The following is a 6,706-nucleotide window of genomic DNA, read 5'->3' on the forward strand; positions in this document are numbered from 1 at the left end:
GACCATCTAGAAGGGGTACAGCCGCATGCCCGGGCGCTTAAGCCATTTGTGGTAAAAGGATCCGGATGTGCAAATGGCTGAGTTCCCTGTTATTGGATTGTTTTCTCCACTAGATGAAAAACAGATTTTTTTTTTCCCCCAACTGGCTGCAACTCCATTCAAGTTACTATGAAAAGAACTTATGGCGCACACCATATACATGGGAAGTCTTTAAAAGGGAAGGCCTTGCTTGGTGTGAGGCCCAGTGTGGTGGATACAGGATGGCTGACATTTTTGCCCAGTGGTTCCCAAGCTCCCTTCTGTGCATGGCACCATGACAGGCGGCGGGGCGAGGGCTGAGCCGAAGATGAAACGAGAGGAAGGAAGACTGCGAGGCAAGGAGAGAGTCTGGGCACCCCATGTCCAGGAGGCCTTGAAGATCCAAGACAAGGAGGATGTTAGAGGAAGACGGAATCACAGAATACAAGTAACGCGGAGGGTCCCTGGGGGCCAGGCTAAACCTGGGGGCTGGAAATAAATGTCCTCTCAGGTCACCTGTTACCCGAGCTGTGACGCAGGTGAGGGATGAGGCAGGTGAAAAGGGATGAGGCCTGAGAAGGGAGGAAGGTTAGGAGGTTTCCTTGTCAAACATTCATTAAGCTCCTACTGTGTGCTGACAACATGCCCGGTCTGGAGTTGTGACAGAGAAAAAATACAGACCAGATCCTTGCCTATCCAAGGCTTCCTTCAATTCTTGGGTGACAGGAGACACGAGGAAACAGATGTTTATGCATCGAAAAGAAAACAAAGAGCAGAGCAGGAGGCGGCAGCGAGGAGCTGGCCGCGCGGGGTGCTGGCTTTGCTCCAGCCGACAGTGAGCACAGTGGGATTAAGACCTTTAAAGGGATTTAGATCCACCGCTGAAAGCATGCACTTCCCTTTCAGAGGGTGTGCAAGTCCTGGAGGACTGAACACTCCAGAAACACACATTCGGCCTTTCATGTCCATTTGCACGACTCCCTCTGGGCTGTGTGATACAAGGAATCGAGGATCTCACTATCTCTTCCTATGAAGTAAGACCTTCCAGAGTGAGGTCTGAACCTTTCCCTGTGCCTTTTTTTTTTTTTTTTTAAAGCTCACACTCCTAATGTGAAACCTGGCCTGTGTGGGTACCCCACATGGGCAGAGGTGTTTTAAATGCAATGTAGACAGAGCACGACCAAGCCATGTCTGGATGTTGTATTTTTTTATCCACACAAAAAGAACAGGGCTTTGATGGTACTGTGGGTGATTAAGCCTCAAATAAGTTAGACCTGAGAGCTCAGCAGCTGCCAAGGCAAGTCGCCACCCAGTTAGAAAGAAACTCTACAAAGAAGAGCACCACCAGGATCTGTGACCTCAGCCTGCTTCCACACTGTCACCCTCAATCACAGTGAAGACCCCAGCAGACACACTCACTCAGGGCTCCTCTGCCACTCGGGAAAGGCTATTGCGTTCATTTGTGCCTTTGGTTCCTGGGCCGTTTGGTGGTTTGGGGCACCTCGAGTTGAGGACATAATAAGTAATTGATCTTTTCAGGCCAAGGGTTCCCTCTAAAGCCTGCTTATCCCCAGCATGGGGGTCAGTTGGGCAAAATAAAGCTCTCTGGCCACACCAGCCCCCACTGGCAGAGAGAAGGGTCAGGAGCTCCCAGCTCCTTTCTGGACTATGTGAGGCGGTATTTTCCCTGTTGGGGAAGGGGAGACCTCCTGGGTGTACTGCAGTTCAGCTCTGGCTAGCCCTGGGGGGTTGGCACCGATTCTGTAAGTAAAGGGCTTCCCCAAAGCCACCCTAATTCTAGATACCAGCCACACTTCTAGGGGTCCCCAGCCACCTACACTTCTGACCAACTGGCTACAAATTCAGGATTATCACAACCCCCTCGGGTTCAATAATTCCATAGAATGTCTCACAGTACTCAGTGAGTTATTGAGTTACCTGTTCTCTTGAGAGGTCTTATCCACCCAGCTGGGCTGGCAATGGCCCATGGCCATGAGCAGCCTCTAAGAATTATCTCATGATCATTCCACCAAAACCCAAGTAAAGACCTTTTATGATGGTCTCCATCATAAAAGGAGGAATTACATTCTATAAACAAGATAATATGTATAAAGCATTTGGCACTGGGTCTGACACATTGTAAGCACTAGAAAAAAATATATATAATATTATATGTTAATATATAATATATACACAATATATATAGTATATATTATATATAACTCCAGTTATATATAATATAAATATATATGATATATAATATGATATATGATATATATAACTGGAGCTCAGAGAGCTTAAGTAACTTCCCCAAAGTCATACAGCTATGAAGAGGCAGAACTCGGGTTTGAATACCAGTAGGTGTGACTACAAAGGCCATACTCTTAACTAAGATTAATTGGCACCTACTCTGAGTCATACAGGTTCCTGCTCTTGAGAATCTTAAATGAAGCACCGGAGACAGAAACTCAGATAGGCATGATTCGAAGCAAAATTCAATAGGAGGTATTGCAGAGCTGGTGAGGACAGGGAGGGAAGCGACAGAGATGGCATATGAGGTGGGCCTTGAAGAACGGGTACGAAGTTGACAGAGATTGCAGGAAAAGGCATCAGAGCAGATGGACTAACACATACAAAGGCGCTGAGACAGAGGACGCAGTGTCTGAACCAGGATGGGGAGTCGTCCATTGTGGCAGAGGCAGGAGGTGTGGCCGGGACTAGGGCACAGGGCAGGCGCCTCCAGATCACAGAGGATGCTGGCCATTGGGCTGAGGCATCTGCTCTGCATCGTGGAGGCCCTGGAGGAGCAGCCCCTTCTCCAAATGTGGCAGATATCTGATCCAGATGCCGACGTGCTCAGAGCTACTTCATCAAGAAAACCCAGACCCAAAGCACAGTATGCTCAGCCCACAGCCACATCTAAGCAGGGTGGGCGCCTGGCCCTGCTCAGGGGGGAGGCGATGCCTACCAGCTCTGATGCCATCCGGCCTATAGCCCTAGGTCCCTTCTTGCTTTAGGAACAGAAGTCACCCAGTTACAAACACACCATTGCTTGGATTCCCTGAATAAAACCGCAAGCACAGAAGGCTGTTATTTTATTTTGCCGAGGCAGTCAGGTAGGTAGGTAGCATGACTGCCAAGGGCATGAAGCCAACATTCAACATCATTGCCTGAAACACACAGAAAGGAAGAGAAAATGACCTTTCTTATTAATACTAAAGCATGAGGCGCAAACATGATGAACCTGTGCTCATCACCGAGAAGCTGCAATCCTCTACTCCATGATTGTATTTACTATCATGTGGGTCCTCAGCCACAGGCTACTCGTACTCATCCTCATGTCCAGCAAATGGCTCCATCTCTCTTGACGAGATCGGAAAGACTCATGTGTGCCTTGAAATTCCAAAGCGTCCATGTTCTGCCCCCCAAAATCCAAGGAGTGGCCGGAGTTGATATGGAGAGCTCCTCACATTTTATATGATTAAGAAAAGAGTTGGTCCCCAGCTTGCATTTAATTCTGTCTTCTTGGGTTTTGAGCTTTTAAAACTTTATAGAATCCTTTCACAGGCTTCCCCTGGGACCTTCCCCTGCTGGCAGGTACTACCCTTCAGAATTTATGCTCTTTCCTTTCTCAAATTGAAGATTTCATGTCTCTCGTGGCCGCACCTCACTTGGGCCAGAGTAGAACGAATTACCTGGGCAAAATACGTCCTTACCAACTGGTCACACTGCAGGAGAGAAACTAAATCCACACTTGAAATAAATCTGAGTGGAATAGTTTGAGGATCATCCAAATATTGCACTTCTGGCTAACCTATTACACAGAGAGAGCTGCATCTGGGTTCATACAGCCTTCTTCCTTCAACAGCAAAGGGTCTCGGGGTGAGGACTCACCCCACAAAGGCACTGAGCAAGCCGCAGGAGGAAGAGTCAGGGCTTGGGAATGCTTCAGTCCTGCAGCTGGTTGTTTTGAAAAATGAAGTTGAACTAATCCAAAGCTCCAATTATTGATTCTAGACTTTCCTTCCCTGAAAACAGGTCAAGAAAGAGGCACCTGGCCCCAATTCAGCTGGTTTTACTTTCAAAGTAGCCTTGGTCTGTAGACATGATCTCAGACCCTGAAATCAATCCCTCTTATGGGAAGGCAGAGGAGAAAGCCAGGAAGAGGGGCCAGGAACATCCCAGGGCAGCAAGCGTCCAGCAGTCCCCAAGGTGTGATCAGCTCCCTGACATTTCCAAGGCACCTTCTCCTCAGCTGACGCCCAAGAGGTCCATCAGGAAGGCAGCCAGGTCAAACAGATGAGGAAACAGGTTAAGGCTTTCTGAATTCTGTTCCTCCTTCACAATAGTATGCGAGGTGCATGTGGCTTTAAAGTCCTTCACTCTTTCGTGGATGTCCCCTTCAGTGCTTGCTGCAAGTTCATTTGTCCTGCTGGGGCTCTTCCCAGTCCACTCCCTGAAGAAATGGTGGGATAACGGAAGGAACCGATTGTAACCTCAGGGATCTAGGATCTGTTGAGCCATCACTCAGGTGTCATGCGGGTGCTGCCCCATGACTTTGACATTTGGAACAAAGACACGCTCATGGGAAGAGGCAATTTCAGACTCTTCACAACTCACAGACACCTCCCTCCAAAAGCACCTCTTAAACTTTTTGGAAAATGGCTAAATGAGAAGAGGCAAAATCCTCTCCTGGAACTGAATTTGAGGGGTAGGGGGTAGGTGTAGCAGCTCTATCACGAATCATACTAATTCTACTCTAAAATTACACTTGACCCCTCCAAGCAGTCAATCCGATCGCATCCCTCTAGACCGTGATTCAGCCCTTCTCAATGCTAAAAATGTCATTCTTCTCTCCGACAGCTTAAAACAAATTGATGTATTTATATCTTACCAATCTGTAAGTTCTCGGGGTGTGAATTGGTTGTTTACTTTAAAGAGCAGCTCACAGTAAGAATTCTGATTCTGGTGGTTCTGCGGTGAGGGTTGACTGCGAAGAGCAGGCAGAGCGCCTGGGTTCACATCTGATAACCATTTCACAAGAGTTTGCAAGGGGAGAAGACACTCCTTGCCAGGAGTGATTCCGAGGGAGCTGAAGGCCCACCCGCTATGGCAGATAATTTCACATCTGTCTGTGCACTCGTCAAATGAGTGTGGATAATAGTGACTGGCTTCACAGAGCGCCCACTGCACGTGCCGGCCCTGTGCTAGGCCCTTCTCCTGGAAGAGGCATTTAATCCTCACAGCACAGTTTGAGGTGGCTGCTGGCACCATTCCAGGATACCAAGGAGGAGCCTGGAGCTCAGAGAGGCTAAACTGGGAAGCGTGGGACAGAGCCCCACCAGGCTCTCAGCTTCAGGCGCCCAGGTTGCCTAGCCACCTCATGCCCAGACACTGTAACCTTTGTAAGAAGCTCACACAAACTGATTCTGTTCCTAAGAAAAGATCTCTGTGCAGGAGGGCGGGGCCTCATCTGGGTGCTTCAGGGCAGAGATGCTCACAGCAATGAACGTAAACAGACAAGGCCCTACTCGTACTTCTTCCCCAAGGACAACACTCCGAACAGCCTGACGAAGAACCATGTTTCACTTACTTCTCTACAAGCTGAGTCATATCCAGAGCTGAATTAACATAAAATTTTGGAATGGCTATTTTCACTTTCACACATGCATTTAGAGTCCCTGCACTCTGATTGGTGAAGAGTTGCCTTTCATTTTTCTCCCTCAGATGTTTTGGTCTCCCTCATCTAGTGGAAAAAACGGACCCATAACACTGAAAGTTTTATTTTTTAATAAAAGTGGATTTGTGACAGGGGGCTTACTTGTGTTTACAACTGATGCTCGCAACTGTACAGTAATTTATATGTCGGAAAACAGAGCTGCCCCCAGAGGCTACAGGGCTGGCTAGGAATGTCACACTCTGCTTGCAGAACGCCAGACCGGGCCCCCTCGGGTGGCATTGCCCACCCGGACACAGGGCAGCCCAAGGACAACCAGGGCACGTGCCACGGAAGACGCCTGTCTCTCTGTGAAGAGACACATGTGCAGAACTGGGGACCTGAGCAGGACTCTGGATTCAGCCCCAGCTGGAGCTCAGGGCCTCAGGGCCCCCAGGCAGGGCTGACAGAGAGTCCTGACTGTGGACCAGGGGGGCGGCTGCCACGAGAGGGTCCCAGCCCTCCTGTCCCCGCTCCCTTCCCTGCACACCCGTGCCAGAGCTCTGGGAACGTGCGCGATGCCAGACGTCTGCCCGCAGGGGCTGTTCGGTGGTTGAATAGCATCCCCCTAAATTCGCGGCCACCCAGCACCTCGGAACATGACCTCACTTGGAACCAGGATCTTTGAAGATGTCATTAAGATAAGGTCGTCCTGGCTCAGAGTGGGCTCTGCAACAGTGACAAGATGTCTTCAAAAGGCAAGACGCTGCGGGAGACACCCTGAAGAAGGCCGTGAGGCTTCCCAGGTGGCTCAGCAGTAAAGAATCTGCCTGCCGATGCGGAAGATGTGGGTTCAATCCCTGGATCGGGAAGATCCCCTGGAGAAGGGAAAGGCAACCCCCTCCAGTATTCGTGCCTGGGAAATCCCCGGAGAGAGGAGCCTGGCTGGCTACAGTCCATGGGGGTCTCTAAGAGTCGGACACAGCTTAGCGACTAAACAACCAACAGAGATTGTGGAGTGATATGTCCACA

The sequence above is a fragment of the Bubalus kerabau genome, chromosome 23 (assembly GCF_029407905.1).
Source record: "Bubalus kerabau isolate K-KA32 ecotype Philippines breed swamp buffalo chromosome 23, PCC_UOA_SB_1v2, whole genome shotgun sequence".
Taxonomy (NCBI): domain Eukaryota; kingdom Metazoa; phylum Chordata; class Mammalia; order Artiodactyla; family Bovidae; genus Bubalus; species Bubalus kerabau.